Below are 211 nucleotides of genomic sequence, written 5' to 3' on the forward strand. Positions count from 1 at the left end.
AGCTTGGGAATTTCACCGTTTATAGTGATTTGATTTGGAAAATCCTTGGTTGAAAAATCAAGATAATGGATGTAGGTCTTTGACTAAACCACTATAAATCTTTGTATTTTGTCTTCCCTGCTTTATTTTTTATTTCATTCCTTATTAGATTATTTCTTATCTTGCATTTAACTTCCCATCATTAAACTTAAACTTTCCTCTAAATAGAGGT

Source organism: Theobroma umbraticum, unplaced genomic scaffold, assembly GCF_002168275.2.
Source record: "Theobroma umbraticum cultivar Fairchild unplaced genomic scaffold, ASM216827v3 scaffold_2.0, whole genome shotgun sequence".
Lineage (NCBI taxonomy): Eukaryota > Viridiplantae > Streptophyta > Magnoliopsida > Malvales > Malvaceae > Theobroma > Theobroma umbraticum.